This window comes from Staurois parvus, unplaced genomic scaffold, assembly GCF_062004578.1.
Source record: "Staurois parvus isolate SC_StPar_1 unplaced genomic scaffold, SC_StPar_1.0 ptg000133l, whole genome shotgun sequence".
Lineage (NCBI taxonomy): Eukaryota > Metazoa > Chordata > Amphibia > Anura > Ranidae > Staurois > Staurois parvus.
In genome coordinates this window covers 15,038,890-15,055,018 of record NW_028317929.1, presented here as the reverse complement: position 1 = coordinate 15,055,018, position 16,129 = coordinate 15,038,890, and the positions used below count along the sequence as shown (strand labels likewise).

At 40.9% G+C, this 16,129-nt stretch overlaps 1 protein-coding gene across 2 annotated transcripts in view; it reads right to left on the bottom strand.

Annotated features, from left to right (window-relative positions):
- SHROOM1 (shroom family member 1) overlaps positions 1 to 16,129 on the bottom strand; it is a 106,963-nt gene that overhangs the window by 40,487 nt on the left and 50,347 nt on the right. Inside the window, exon 2 of one of the 2 annotated variants that reach the window (XM_089673045.1) lies at positions 7,131 to 7,278. The exons of the other annotated variant lie outside the window; for it this stretch is intronic. The gene's annotated coding sequence lies outside the window, so the exon portion shown is untranslated. The remainder of the gene's footprint in view (positions 1 to 7,130; positions 7,279 to 16,129) is intronic. 2 annotated transcript variants of the gene reach the window in all.

Below are 16,129 nucleotides of genomic sequence, written 5' to 3'. Positions count from 1 at the left end.
TACATCTGGAGGAAAAGAGATTTAATCTCCAAACACGCAAAGGTTTCTTCACAGTGAGAGCTGTGAAAATGTGGAATAGACTCCCTCAAGAGTTGGTTCTGGCCAGCTCAGTGGATTGCTTTAAAAAAGGACTGGATTCTTTCTTAGATACACAGAATATAACTGGTTACTAACATTTATAGGTAAAGTTGATCCACGGAATATCTGATTGCCTTTCGGGGGATCAGGAAGGAATTTTTTTCCCTGCAGGAGCAAATTGGATCATGCTTTGCTGTTTTTTTTGCCTTCCTCTGGATCAACTGTGGGTATAGGATTACACTTTTTTTTTTTTTTTAATGGTTGAACTGGATGGACTTTTGTCTTTTTTCAGCCAGACTAACTATGTAACTATGTAATAGTTAATGTATATGTGAACCCTCACCTTGTAAAACAACCCATTCAGTTTAAAATAGAAATGAAGGCAAAACATGAATGTATACATAAAAAAAAACATTAAAAATACCTTCTCTCCCTTTTTATAAGTGATCACATACTCTTGGTTCTCAGCTGCAAAAGAGCCAGGGAAAGAGAAGCGGCAGTACACAGATCTTCCCAGTGAATAACTGTGCGGGGGAAGGGGGACGTTTCAGCACAAGCCTGTTCATTGGAGGAGAGCAGGCTGAGTTTCCAGCTAGAAAAATGAACATGCTGTGCTCTCATGACTAGTGTGGTCAATTTTTAATAGGAAAGCAGAGGGACTGTCAGGAACACCAGGGATTTTGCAGAAAGGAAACAATACAAAGAGAACATGATATTTTTTCCATACACGTACATGGTACAGCAGTCACATATCAGGAATATGAAATGTCGGGTTTACATATTATTTAAAAAAAAAAAAAAAGTATTATTTTGGATACAAAGACTCTTGCAGATGTTACTGTTTACACAGTGAGTAGGCTCCAGTTTTAAGCCCACAATACACTGTAGCCCTGTGCATGTGCCAGTTTTCCTTTGCCTATCCATAGCTGAACCCCAACCTCAGGAATAAAATCATCTACCACCCTGTTTGACCCATATGTGTAAATGTCCAAGCTTGAATTGTGTGAATATAATCAAATTCAGAATGCTGAAACAGGTTCTTCATGTCATCTTATTGTAAATGTGTTTTTTTCATCATTGGGTTTTAAACAACAAATACATGTTTACAATATATATAATAAAGTATTGACTACACATGCAGTATTTTATCACAAAAGTTCTGATTGTCAGATAGTGAATGTTATTGTCCTGTCACATTTACCATAGTCACACAGCATCCAGAATTAGGACAAAGGAACTACTTTATCTGATCTGGTTATCTCCATACTGGTCCTGACCTTCCAGTTCCAGTATGCAGGGAGTATTCTTTGTTAACAAAGAACTCTTATCTCCTCTACATTTCCGTATTTTTCCATCCATAACTCCACAGATGTTTTCTGCAGATAAGGCTGATTTACACTACCTACCACTTGTGAGATTTTAATCTAGGTTAAATGAGATAGGATAACAGGTGATAGGAACAGCTCTAAATATATTGTATATTTTGTTTCTTAGATATTGGTGGACAATAAAATAGGATTCTTGACTTCCCATAAAATCCTTTGCTAGGGTTAGGAGGAATTAGACACACATGGGTTATACTGCTGCCGAGAGGAGGACTGGACATTGGCTAATTAAAAAGCTGATAGTCAGCTAGGTATAACCCTTCCTACTCCAGCCATACAGTTCTGAGGAAAAGCAGTAGTAGGAGTGGATCATAAAGACAGAGGGGTGGAACCTGTGCCCCTTAACCACTTGCCTACAGGGCACTTATCCCCCCTTCCTGCCCAGGCCAATTTTCAGCTTTCAGCGCTGTCACACTTTGAATGACAATTTCGCGGTCATGCAACACTGTACCTATAATGATTTTTTATTATATTTTTGAGACAGAGTTTTCTTTTGGTGGTATTTAATCACCTCTGAGTTTTTTATTTTTTGCTAAAGAAACCAAAAACAACTGAAAATTTTGAAAAAAAAAATGTTTCTTAGTTTTTGTTATAAACTTTTGTAAATAAGTGATTTTTCTCCTTCACTGATGTGTGCTAATGAGGCTGCAGTGATGGACACTGATAGGCTGCACTGATGGGCACTGATAGGTGGCACTGATGGGCATTAACAGGCATTGATGGGCACTGAAAGGCAGCACTCATATATGGCACTGATAGGCAGCACTGACGGGCACTGATATGCCGCACTGACAGGCACTGATAGGCCGCACTGAAAGTCAGCTCAGATGGGCACTGATATGTGGCATTGATGTGGCACTAATGGGCACTGGCAGGTGGCATTGATGAGCACTGACAGCTGGCATTGATGGACATCGACAGGTGGCACTGCTGGGGCTACACTGATCATCAAGGCACACTGATCATCGGTGCCCTGATGATCAGTATAGATGTCCCCTCAACGGGACAGCTCGTGAGGAGAGAAATGCCAATAACCGGCATTTCTCTATTTAAATGCGATCAGCTGTGATTGGACACAGCTGATCACATGACCGAGTCGACATCTTCGGCTCTTTCCATTGATCCACCGTGTCCGAGGGACACAGCTCACCACCGATCACCGCGCTGCGTGCCCCGGAGACGCGCATGCACGGTTAGAGTGGGAGGACGTCATATGACGTCCTCCCAGAACGAGAGAACCACCTTGCACTCGTCATTACCTTATATGGCGGGCGGTAGGCGGTTAATGTACTCCATGGACATTAATTTATAGTCAGACAAAAATGCTTTTTTTTTTTTTTAATTCATGAAAGGACACAGAATCAGAAGGAATTCTAAGACATATGGAAAGCGCAAAGGCGGTGCAATACAGCAAACAAAACACTAACATGCCGATGAACGCCAACAAGGTGGAAAGAGCTGGGAGCTGCTTGAAGGACATTATGTCTGAAACTGGCATCAGATGAGGTCCTGAACATCTACCTGGTAAAACTTTGTGAAAATGTAACAGATGGCCTTGCAAATCTGTGAAACGCCAAAGAGTCACCTGAACAATGATCTGCCTGAGTCACCTAGAAATGGTGGAACAAAAAGGTAGGTTGTCCCTTACAGGACAAGCTACCGGAATGATGAAAATGGAGTCAGTTTGAAAAAAAAAAAGCATCCCAGAGATAAATTTGAACAGCTTTAACTATCTCTTCAAGCAATGGAGTGAAATAGGCTTGATTGACCAACAGCTTTTTTGTTTGACAATGTCCAATCGTCCTGTAGGCAGTAGCACAATTCATACGCCTTGGAATTTCTTCTGACCCCGAGTCCTTAAAAAATGGTTAAGAACCTACTTTTTTTTTTCCCCAAATTTTGGTGTAAACTCATTCCCTCCTATATTCATATAGCACACACAGACCCTGATGATCCCACCATTAAGGATATACATATAAGGCGCATATTATATGTACTTCTGGTAACTGCATCACTTTACCAGATTCTGGCACAGATATTACAAGTCACGAAGCACGGATTACCACACCCTATGGACGTTATTATCTTGAGATTTGATTTTTAGTAATGTTATGTTGGTATAATTCCATCACCCATAGACGTGATTTCACTGCACTTACTGTTGTGCTCAAATTAGCACTCCCGCAACAATTTATCTATATAAGTTTCTCCTACTGTTCAGCGCTGCATATCCATTTATTTGCTATTCTTTGAGGTGTTGAGGTTTACCTTTCAATGCTAGCTGCTCCTTTTAGGGATTAATACAATGTGCTCACATTATTTCTTTATACATATTAGGCTGTTTTATGTTATGTTATTTTCATGAATAGTTTGTCTGGATTTGTGTTCATTGCTATGCTGAGGTTGGCAGCATATTTTTTGCCTGCCTGCGAAGCAGATGGTGCAGTAGTGTTACCATTTCTAGTGCCCCTGCTGATGTATGGCTACATGTACACATGAACTACCCTAGACGTTTAGATCTTCTGGCAACAGAAAAACACTAAACGTGGCAAGAACACTTCTAAACGCAGAACTGCGTTTAGCACTTGGACATTTATTCATTAGATTGGTCAGAGTATTTTCCATCGACATGAATATATGCCCAAGCCCTAAACACAGCTAGCGTTTAGGCACATTTACAGGCATTTTTGCCATGTTTAACATTTTTTGGACAAAACGTTCCTATCCTGAATGTGGTTCTTCTGCATTCAGGTGAGGAACGTTTAACTGCCCTTAACTGCTTGCCTGCCGCCCTAAAGCAGATGTACTGCTACAGGGCAGCACGGCTGCGCAAAATCATGTACATATATACGTGATGTGCATTTCTGGGTTGAGGGCGTGTGTGCACCGCCCTAAACATGCCACGATTGGCTGCTGGGAATGTCAATCACCCGGTCCCGGCCAGCAATTCCCAGCCGGGACTTGGTGATCTTCGGCAAAGCTGACAGGGGAGAGACCTGTGTGTAAACATGCTACTTTGTATCTCTCTGTACAGCAGAGAGATACAAAGCAGCATGTCTACCAAGTAAAACACACACACAGCACATAATGTAACACACACACAGCACACTGTTAACCGTTTGATCACCCCAGATGTTAACCCCTTCCTGCCCAGTGTCATTAGTACAGTATCAGTGCTTTTTATTAGCACTGATCATTGTATTAGTGTCACTGGGGATGTCGTGGAAGTTAGTCAGTTCCCACCCACTGTTAGAATGCCCTCCGCAGTCCCGCTATAATTCCGCAGTCCCGCTGTCATTACTAGTATAACATTTTTTTTTCAAAATTCCAGCATATATACACCGCCATTTGTAGACGCTATAACTTTCATGTAAACCAATATACACTTATTGGGATTTTTTTTTTACCAAAGACACGTTAAAAAGCAGCAAAAACTGTAGTGGCTAAAAAAGGAGAGGGATTTAAGAAGGTCCCTGTGGTAAAGAGTACATTAGAGTTAGCTTTAAAAATAGTAGGATAGAAAGAAGAGATTTGGATATGTCCCCCTCCTGAAAACTGTTTAACCTGCTCTGTCTCAAGGTAGAATTGGAATGGAAAAGTTTGGAGGAGGCCATGCCAGGAGCCTATGTAATCCAAAACATATTTACTTTCCTAAACCCTACTGCTATGGTACACCATGCATTTAATGTGCATTCCACTAAAGCAGCCTATGTATTTGAAATGCCTGCCTAATACACCAAAACATGGTAATCCGTTAGCTAGGGTGCCATTAAGAATGAATGTCACTGCAACACACCAACAAGCTTGCTACCTCAACGCAACAGTGTGAACCCAGAAATGTAACATCAAACCCTTAAGCCAAAGACCATAAACTCAAAACATGATCTTGAACCACAATCCCTGAAATTGAATACTGAACCAGAACTATAAACCCTAATTAGAATCCCTAACTGATAAAAGAATGAATAATGTAAGTACTGAAAAAAAAGTGCTGGCTATGAATAGCACTCACAACCTTAACATTTTTTGTTATTTTCATTAGAAAGGACTACAAAATTATCACATTAGATCACACCTGAACATTTTTCATTTTGGGGAAAAATCACTGCAGGTGTAAAATCTAATATTTTGGAAAAGAGCATATGGCTGGGAAGAATAGTTATATTGTTAGTGACTTACAGTCTGCTCGTTCTAAAATGGAAATGTGGAATTTGATTTAGGATGGTGTTAAGAACAAAGCAAACAGTGTTGCACACTGTGGAACATTATGTCATGTTCATAAGTAACCTATTCTTTATCAAAGTGCAAATACTCCAGGTAAATATCAGTCCAGATTCTTCAAATGCCAGACACTTGCAGAGCCTGTACCAGAAGACACTGCCCTCTGCAGAAATTACACATCACTAAATACTGCTCATGAACAGAAACAATTTGTTGACTCATCATAGCCCTCCCGTAACACATCATACATCCTACCTAGCCACCCGCCATACATGCTCACAATCGGCTGTTGAACTGCATGCAATGCATACCAATTAAAGTGTATGGTAAGCCAACATTTCATTTATTTTGTTTTGGATAGACCAGGAAAGGTCTAAAGCCCCTGTTAGTTTGTTATCTGAGGTATTATTAGGGAGATTTCCCTTCACTAGGGAGGAATATCCCCAAAAAGGAGGAAACCCCCTTTTCTCTTTCAATATTCTTTATTAATTTTCAAGACATAACGTAATGAGCACCAGTGTCACCCACACAGGGGCTAAAAAAGAAAGTGATACAAAATATCGGACACAATGTGGTGTAAAATACAACTCAAATTATATAAAGAACAAATGAGTGGGAAGCCCAGTTGAGATGCCTCAGAAGGAAGATTATCAAATATCCTGCTTGTTAGCTTCTCGGCATGTAGCCCAAAAGAAGGAGGGGGGGACCCCGGAAAAGAGAAAGAAGACCAGAGGGGAGATGAACTGATGAGGAGGGAAGAGAAGGAGTAAGAAGGGGTGACATGGACATTGGGGCTGTCTCCAGCGTCAGTCATAAGCGGCTGTCTTGGTGTAAGGAGGGAAAGGAATACTGAATCTAAGGTTCCAAACTTTTGAGAAACTTGGAGTGAGTCCTTCAAAATACTAGACATCTGTTCATTGATCTTTAGTGTTGTCATGCTGTCTTTCGCTCCTTGGAACGAAACTGTAGGTTTCTTCCACGCCTAAGCAATGGTTTGCTTGGCTGACAAAAATAGATAAGATGCCAATTTCTGTTGGTGAGCGTATAGGACTGGAATGGGACAATGTAAAAAAGCTAGTTTAGCATCCCTATAGATAGTTAAAAAAAACAAAGTATGCAGCAGGCCAAAGACCCAGGACCAGAAACCAATCAATAGTAAGCAAGAACACCAGGTATGTGGGACATCTCCTTGATGGTCACAATTTCTAGAGCGGAAATCTCCTTTTTACCCCAGCCTCAATTAGCCTTTACCTCCGCTCTGGTCACAAGCTGAAAATTTTGGATTTCCCATCACTTTCTGTTGAGTTTTGCCGAAAATGAGTTTTAACAGACCTGTAAATAAGAGAGTTGCTGGATTCACCAGATTTTTCAGTCAATACACTATCTTGTCTCAAGAGGCACAACAGGAAGTGGGAAAAATCTACCCAAAATGAAGGGAAATCTCACCTTTGACTTGTTACTAGGGAGAATTCCACTGCTCCAGTGAATGTTTTACAATCCACTGCCCATTTTCTGTTCCCGTTGACAAATCACCAATGAATCTCCTCGATGGGTGGTATAGGCAGAAATTAAAACCAAAGGTTTTCACCTTTCCCTATTAAAAACAAGATAAAAAATTTTGGTTGGATTCGGTCTTTATTCTTGCCTCCTGCACAGAAGATAGAAGATATATAAAACATAGCTTCTTAAAAAAAAACTGATTGACTAGGAATTTTTCCCACATGCAATTCTCAGTAAGAAAATCTGCAGGAACAATGTCAGTCTGGTTAATATTTACCAGGAACATAATAGAATACTTGTTTGCCTGTGTGCTAGACATAACTGTAAACTGTGGTTCAAGCATTTGTAACTCCACCTGAGGAATGTGAGCATTTTACGGTCCGATCATGTAAATAGTCTCCAAACAACAGCTTGCTTACAAAAGACATGAATGTGTACCGTGTGTACAGCACTATGCGGTAACTTTTACCCAGACACAATTTTATATGTTTACTTCAGTTACTTATATAGGGCTGTCAATTTACGCAGCGCTTTACATATATATATTGTATATTCACATCAGTCCCTAACCCTCAAGGGGTGTACAATCTAAGGTCCCTCACTTACATTCATTCATACACATACTAGGGCCAATTTATACAGGAGCCAATTAACCTACATGTGCAAAAGAGTATAAATGTATCCAGCAGAGAATGTTAAAAGATCTCAGAAAGAATAAAAGGAAACTTATAATATTACAGCCAAGCAGCACCCTTTTATGTTTCCTATCAATATTACAGGCAAGACTCTTGACCAGAAGATCAGCACATAGATCTCCCACAAACCAAGGTCACATGCAACTTGAAAATCTAGTAGCTTGTGGAGCATAGCATACCATATTATTAAGTGGTATATGCAGTGCTAGGGACTTCCTTTACTTCTTTGGTACTTATTGTGTTGAACTTTTTGCATAGGGTAGTAACAACTAGAAAGTAAAGAACATATTGTGATAGAGTAACAAGAGCATACAGAACGCACCTGGCGAGAACTGGGCACAATAGTCATGGGTTATCTAGGACATAGCTGATGAAGCTAAAAGAATCTGCAAGGACAGCACTAGTATTGTAAAGTTACATGAAGGGTTCTTGTTAACCCAGTCATATGTTGAATCGGGAGATATAATTAAAAAGATGAGTTTGGTGTTCTGGTGTGGGATAGGGAGTAGGGGGAGAGTAAGGTAACAAAAAGATAGGTAAGGACATGAGAAGAGGAACATTGCAGGGGGTGGTGGGGAGGGTTACTCCATCATGGCTATCTTTATTCTGGAGGGTTATCGTCCTAACTCAAATCCTGGAACACAGACCAGAAAGTCAATTTTTTCACTGCTCTTCCCTGTCATTTTCCTGGAACAACAGATGCTCTAGGTTCCTGATAGAGTCAAGTTCACTTGCCTATTCCACCAGGGAAGGTATTGGTTGTGGTTTTCCGATGGTGGGGAATGATCATCCTGGCCACAGCAAAGAAATGCCTCTAGATGTTTTTGGCAGATTTAATAGGTCCTAGTATCACGGAGAGAAGTGCTAGTTTAGGGGATAAAGGAGTTTGGGTTGCCATTATCTTACAATAAAAGATAAGAATTTATGTCCAAAACACCTGGATATGAAGCATAGTTCCTTTAGACGTATGGCACCTTCAGAGAAAACAAATAAAAAAATCAGGGTTGTGCGATTAAACTGATGGAGAATAGCAGGACATATGCATCATCTGCTAATAAGTGTGAACCCTTTTTTTTTTTTTTAATTGCAAGGTTGCAATTGATAATTTATGGGTCAAACTGAAACATTTTTCCCAATCAGCATGGATAATGTTGTTTTGGAGTTTTTTCTCCCAGATCTGCATCTAAGAGGGGAGATCCAGGTGTTCCAAGGAAAGGAGATTGAAGTACAGCTGGGAGATAGTGTGGGTTGGTAGGGTGTTTTGAAGCAGCGGTGATTCAAATTTGCTTGGAATAAAAAAAACAGTAGAAAGTCCAGCGGTAGAGTGTAAAAAGGATAAGGTCTGCCCTTGTAGCCATTGTGTAGTCTCAAGCAGGCGACTACCAGAAGAGTCTGTGGCTTCAGAGAAATGATGATGGAGATTATTCCAAGGGCCAAGAAAAATTAGCCATGTGAATCTGATAGACAGATCAATTTGAGCTAAAATCAAGTGGGAGATTTGAAACATTATAGTCACATGGGTGAAAATAAAAGCTCTATTTACTATACTGATGGATACTAATAATTTTTTTCCCTGGACACTTTCACAAATATTTGACCTATCCTGAAGTCTGCTTAGTATGGATAAACAAACTGTTCCACATAAAGCAAAATCTAAATTGACCATGATTTTTGCAGTCAGCAGACATTCTTGAATGCAAAATCCTTAAGCCTTCTCTTACAGAACAATGCAGAAACCATACACACAGTGTTCACAGCAAGAACGTGAGCTTGCTGGCCTCATATCCTTATCCTTGCATTAGGCAACTGCTTCAGAAGGTGCAGTATTAAAAAATAAACAGGGCCCATTCTTAAAACACCAGTCCACCGCTAATGGGCAACCGGGGTCCTTCCATGCCTCTCAGGACTGTATAAGAAGTGGTAAAGGGGTCCAGTTTTTGTTATATATTTTGCTATAGACAAATAATTCTCTCCCCACCCTGAAGCATGCAGAATGGTATAAACATAGTTTGTATAGAGATACCAGTGCTTATCCTTGGTGTGTAAGATTGGTATATTTCATGGAAAGAATTATATTATTTTAGGAAAAAGGGTACAATGCTGGAGAACTATAAGATCTAAGCTCTATAAGCAGGACTAGATTGGGAGAACTGCATTGACATGGATGGGAGAACTGCATTGACATGGATGTGCTCAACTCTTTTCTTTCACAACACCAACTATCAATAAAATCTATTCCCCAGAAGGTTGTCATGCTCCTGTTTTAATTTTTTTTATCATGATCTGCTACACTACAGTTTAAATTGCTAGCCATGGTTTTCATATGCATTAAAGGACCATGTGGCCAAAAACTAACATGGCCCATCATTATTTGCCTAAAGTCAAGGACGCTTTTTACTATGCCTATAGATAGGAGAATCAAAGCCCACCTGGTTAAATCAGCATTACTTAACAAATAACTTCTGTCTACTGTCATCTTTGCCTACAAAAATGAAATGTCAACTTTTACCCATGCCAAGGCTGATTAGAAAATAATGAAAACCAGATTTACAAATAGGCATTTAGATCAGCTACTTTTTTTTAGCTTTCAGCCCACAGATGCTTGGTTTCTAGCTATGTGAATGTGAACTAATGCCTTCTGTTATAAGGAACCCAATACTGTGCTATGTAATTCTGAAAATTCAAAACATCTACAGCCATCATTCTATATTATGAAATTGTTTCCATTTTTTGTTGAGTTGGCAAGTATACCTAAGAAGCCAAGAAAGCAGCTGTCAACCTTAGTCTAGCAATTTGGTGATACACAATCTCCAGAGGGTATCAGAGGTTTCTATATTAGCCAAGAACATTTTTCAGGGTCTAGAGGCAGTGAGAAATTGTTCAACATTCTTTTAGGATCTAGTATACTGTATCAGGTATAATTGCATTTACAAATTAGGTACACAGTGACCAAAAGTATAGGGAGATTTGATCTGCATGCTCTACGTGTTTTTATACTGGGAAAAAAAGCCTTACCAACAGATGGAACAAATGAATGAGTAAAACAAGAATATATATAGTTAACCTTTTTTTAAATATAGAAACCGATTTTATTTAACATCTTGTACTCTAAAAAGTGGTGTATAATAACTTGACCTTATTTTGTCATCTCGCTCATGCATATTTTACCTATGGTTTTAGCTACCAGAATCTGTACTTACCTCTGTAGATGTGTAGCTTTCACTGGCCACAAAGCTGTTGCAGCAGTCCAGGGAATTGAAAGCCGTGGTCTTGCGCCACTTCTTTCCTTAGGGATGCTGATACAGATCAGAGCGATTGTGATTGTTCTAAGTGGTCACGTGCCAGCATGTGATCAACTAGAATTGCTGTGATCTGTCCCAGAAGATGATTTAGGTAAAAGCTAATCATCCACAGAGGTAATTGCAGCAGGGAGGTGGGGAGAGTGTACAGTGTTAGTTGACCTTTACATTTTTTGAAAAGGTGAAAAAATAAATAAATAAATATATATATATATATATATATATATATATATATATATATATATATATATATACACACACACACACATTTTAAAGTCATTATAAAGGCAAGAAGTTTTTTTACCTTAATGCATTCTGGTCATTAAGGTATGAAACATTTCATTGTCTGTTTCTTAACCCACCCCCAAACACTTACCCGAGTCCTACCTTGATCCAGTGCTTTGCCCATCTGCAGCTCTTCTCTCTCCTCTGCCTGCTCTATAGGCATCACTGAAAGCAGTGGGAGCCATTGGCTCTTGCTGCTGTCAGTCAAAGTCAGGGAAGGGGGGGCGGGGCTGAGCTGTATGTGTGTATGGACGCACACAGCTCAGCTCGGTAAAGCTTCCACGTTTGTCCCTATAGCACACAACTTGCTATAGGGGCACACACAGAAGTAGAGGAGCCAACAACGATGACAAGGGACCACAGAAGAGGAGGTATGGGGCTGCTCTGTGCAATACCATTGCAGGGAGTAGATCAATATAACCCTTTTATTTTAATAAAAAAATAATAATTTTGACTTTACAACTGCTTTAATAACCTGCAATTCGCTCGCAAAAAAGTAAAAAAAATGCCATGTTTTGCTAAAACACATGGTTTTATCTGTGAATAGTGATATGCCTATCATAGTGACAAAATGTCAAAAAAAAAAATGACCACCAAATAGTAATTAATAAAGGGGGAGGATATGTTCAATATGGTCTCCTCTCCAAACCATACCATTATTAGGTCAATAATGAGCAGAAGATGAACCCATTAGTGATAAAAAGTGTAGGGTAAATACAAGGAGCTGCTCTGTTAATCCAAACTGTACCTTTATGTTCCAGCATTGCATCATTCCTGGACTTTCCCTATACCACTGTGTTCAATATCGCTAGATATATGCCATAAAATTGCCAACAGGAAGTCCTGTAGCTAAAGCTGGCCATACACTGTTAAAAATTCACTCAATGGGTGGTTCTGTTGAACACCTCCTACCAGACATCCCTTTAGCCCTGCTGCAGAGAAGCAGCAGGGCTCACCTGTCAGGTGGAAATATTTGGGCGGCTGCACTGCCACCTGAATGCTTCCACACACTCCGCTACAGTGTCAGCCTCCAGCTGCCCCCCTTCCCTTCACTATGTCTCCTGGGCTCCTCTTGCCCATCTGCGGGCCTGAGACCAGTTCAGAGGGTGCCAGCGGATATAGGGAGGAAGGAGAGCGGACACTTCCCCTGCCCTTCATGTCCTGACCCGGAAGTGATGTTTTGACGTCACTTCCGGGTGCCCGTTGATAGTTTTCCTGGCCATCGAGGCTGGGAAAGAAAGTAATACAGTGCGACGTACACTGCATTACATTCAGTGGAATAAAGGGCAGAGATCCAGGGTCTTTTAGACCCTGGATGTCTCAATAAAGAGAACCTGTCACAAAAAATCACATAGCGGACTTATGTGAAAAAAAATTTAGTTTTTTTAATTGTAAAAAATTAAAGTTACACCCAAGCACATAACCCTCCCCCCCCCCCCCCCGAAAAAATTTTTTTGAGACCCCCAATATATTGCCAAAAGGATTGGGATGCCTTTACATGCGCATGAACTTTAATGGCATCCCAGTCTTAATCCGTAGGGTTCAATATTGAGTTGGCCCACCATTTGCAGCTATACAAGGCTACAACTCTTCTGGGAAGGCTGTTCACAAGGTTTAGGAGTGTGTCTATGGGAATGTCTGGCCATTCTTCCAGAAGCGCATTTGTGAGGTCAGGCATTGATGTAGGACGAGAAGGCCTGGCTCGCAGCCTGCACTCTAAATCCAGAGGTGTTCTATCAGGTTGAAGTCAGGACCGTGCAGACCAGTCAAGTTCCTCCACCCCAAACTTGCTCATCCATGTCTTTATGGACCTTGCTTTGTGCACTGGTGCGCAGTAATTTTGGAACAGGAAGGGACCATCCCCAAATGGTTCCCACAAAGCTGGGAGCATGAAATTGAATAAAATGTCTTGGTATGCCGACGCCCTAAAACTTCCCTTTACTAGAACTAAGAGGCCAAGCCAAACCCCTGAAAAATACTCTACACCATAATCCCCCCTCCACCAAAAACTTTACACTTGGCACAATGCAACCAGGCAAGTATCATTCTCCTGGGAACTGCACTTAGTGATGTAAGGCTTGGATGCAGCTGCTCGGCCATGGAAACCCATTCCATGAAGCTCTCTACGCATGTTTTTGTGCTAATCTGAAGGCCACACAAAGTTTGGAGGTATATAGTTATTGACTCTACAGACAGTTGGCGACTTCTGTGCACTGTGTACTTCAGCATGCACTGGCTCTGCTCTGTCATTTTACGTGGCCTACCACTTTGTGACTGAGTTGCTGTTGTTCCCAGGTGCTTCCACTTTGTTATAATACCACTAACAGCTGACCATGGAATATTTAGTAGCAAGGAAATTTCACAGATGGACTTATTGCACAGGAGGCAACCTATCACAGTACCACACTTGAAAACACTGAGCTACTAAGAGCGTCCCAGTCTTTCATAAATGTTTGGAGGTGATTGATTTTATACACCTGTGGCCATGAAGGGAATTGAAACACCAGAATCCAATGATTTGAAGGGGTGTCCCAATATTTTTTGTAATATACTGTATATTTGCAAGTACAAAAACATAAAAGAATGAAAACAACGGATCCCGAAGCCGCACATTCCCAGGGAGCACGCACAGGCAGGGAAGCGGGAGGACGTTTATAAACAGCCACCCGCTCCTGCACTGCTCCCGTCCAGCCATTTATGTACATGGGTCGGACTGGAAGTGGTTAAACGTGCAAAAAACCGCAAATTGACCCTGGCAGTTAAAGGGATAAAATTTAAGCCCGACACTCCTCTTTCCTGAGGAGCAGCCAGTCGGTGCTCATTACACTGCAAGGTCTCTCCCCTCCTTGCTAGTCCCTGGGTGTGGTACTGGAGACAGTCAGGAAGGTGGTGAGGAGATAAACAGCACAATGGTAAAAATATTAAACGTTTAAGCTGCCATAAAGCCCCTTTTGTTTTTAAAAGCCTCAGACATTCCTAAAAGCACCCCAGATTTAAATATGGTTTTGGTTAAAATTGTTGTTTTTTTATCATCTGAATTTGACAGGTACCCGCTCTTACTTCCGCAGAGTTTTTTTTTGATCTTACCTGTTCCTTTATCCAGCCGCGCACTGTCTTCCCGGCTTCTGTAGTGTGGGCGCTCGTCGGACAGCCGGATGCCCAGTGCGCATGCGCGAGAAGCGCTGCGCTTTGTGATTGGTCCGGCGGCTTCTGGGATCTGTCATGTGTCCCAGGTACCGCCTTACCATTCACAAAGAGCACTGCTTCTTGCGCATGCGCACTTGGGACCCAGCTGTCACGCACACTACAGAAGCCGGGAAGACAGCGCACCGCTGGATAGAGGGACAGGTACGGTCCCACTGCAGAGCTGAGCGGCCGGCCCGGTATTCTGACACGGCGGCAGTGGAAATACCGGACCGGCCGCTCTATATTCGCTCCATAAGACGCACTGACATTTTCCCCCCTTTTTTGGGGGAAAAAAAGTGCGTCTTATGGAGCGAAAAATACGGTATTCTCCTGGCGTGCCCACAGATAAGGCTCGGCGTGCCGGCTGTGGCACGCGTGCCACGGGTTCGCCATCACTGCTCTAGGTTTTTCTGTACTCCCTCTGCTGGATCATATTGAGAAATTCAGATGGACAGTTGATGAGTGCAATGGGAAATTGCCTGAGCAAAGGCCTCTCTGTTTGGTTCCCTAGTTCATGTTCCTATCTTTGATACCCATTTACAAATACCAGACCAAAACTGTAGTTTAACCACAGCATCATTTTTATATCAGATTCTAATACAAGCCATTTCCTGTAATAAAATATTACACAAAGGAAAAGAGAAGTAGATTGACTACCTGAAATACCTGAAATATCTGACTCATGATGTCAGTAAGAACTTTAGACAAGAAACTACCGGTAATCATTGCTAAACAAATATAAGTAAACAGATACACCTTACAAAGAATTACCAAATATCCAAACACATGTTCAGGGTCCTAAAGCACATACAGTCACAGCCAAAAATATTGGCACCCCTGCATTTCTGTCAGACAATGCACCACTTTGCCCAGAAAATTGTTGCAATTACAAATGTTTAAGCATTTTCATGTTTATTTCTTTTGTTTGGATTGGTATGACACAAAAGTGGAGAAACAAAAAGCCAAATCTGACACATCCCATGGAAAACTCCAAAAATGGACTGGACAAAATTATTGGCACCTTCTCAAAATTTAAATAATAATTGCATTAATAAATTGTATGTATTAACCATTTGAAGGCCAAATTTTTAAAAGAAAATAGAGCTTTCCTTTGATGGTATTTCATTTTAATATTTTTTTTTTACTATATAAAAAGGAAAAAAGACCGGCAAACCCCATCCACCCACCACGGTTATCTGATTTTTTCCTAAAATTTTGGGGAAATGAACAGACTAGTATTTTGGTGGGGTTAAAACATGGAGTCACACATCACATATAATGGGAGGATGGAGATTAAGGGGTTCATGTACAGATGATAAGGCAGGTGAGGTGTATTTGAATAGGTTCCTTGTTCCTGGTAAGTTATTACTTAGCCCAGGGACCTTTCCCTGTTTGGTTTTGATAAGTAATGGATGTTCATGTTTTCCAGGTGGATTATACTATATGAAGGATTGAATGGGATGATGGTGTTTTTTCTCTT